This window comes from Montipora foliosa, chromosome 12 (assembly GCF_036669935.1).
Source record: "Montipora foliosa isolate CH-2021 chromosome 12, ASM3666993v2, whole genome shotgun sequence".
Lineage (NCBI taxonomy): Eukaryota > Metazoa > Cnidaria > Anthozoa > Scleractinia > Acroporidae > Montipora > Montipora foliosa.
The window spans coordinates 41,551,027-41,551,818 of NC_090880.1; positions in this window are offsets into that span (position 1 = coordinate 41,551,027).

Genomic DNA, 792 nt, shown 5'->3' on the forward strand with positions numbered 1-792 from the left:
TAAATTCCATGCACATGATCATTTGGCGTAAAATGAGCAACCAGTTGCCGAAGTAGTAACTCGATTTCTACCACAAGTGATGAGGTAGACATGAATGGAAGCCTTTTTAAAGAATTTGCCGCTCGTATGGTATTAGTATATTGTCCGTTCTTTTAAAAGTAGCCTGATTTTACTTCGAAATGTAGATCATATTCATGTACCTGACCGGAATTGATGACATAACGAATATTCGGTGGATTCCACGAAAGTAGTGCTATTAAAAATGGAACCTTTTTGGAGGCTAGAATAAATCCTGTTAAGTTACAGTGGACTTTGCCAGACAAGAAGGATACATTGTAATCGGACAACTAGTTACTGAGTGTTCATTGTTCTTTCTTGTACTTTGAACTAGTCTGTACCGTTACTTAGTACAAATGCTTATTCAAATGTTGAATGTTGGGTGACAAATAAACAGAGATACGATTATTGCTAATACGTCAATATGTGTGTTTTCATAGGGCATATATGTAATTTTCAGGTTTATTAACATCAGTTTATGCTACCATAAACCAAACCAAAAATTATAGACTTTTGATTGAAAGAAACTTCCGTTATTACGGACTCTCGATCTCTTTTACAGACTTAACCGACACATGTTCTGGTCCTGACAGTGCAATTCTACAGTTCTAACTCTCGTCATAACAGTCAACGAACGGCATTTAGACAGCATCAGGATTTATTTCTTCCGCTTTGATGATCTAATTTCTTTTTTAGTTGCTTTTTTTTCAACTTTTAAGACCAACTTTCTGGTGT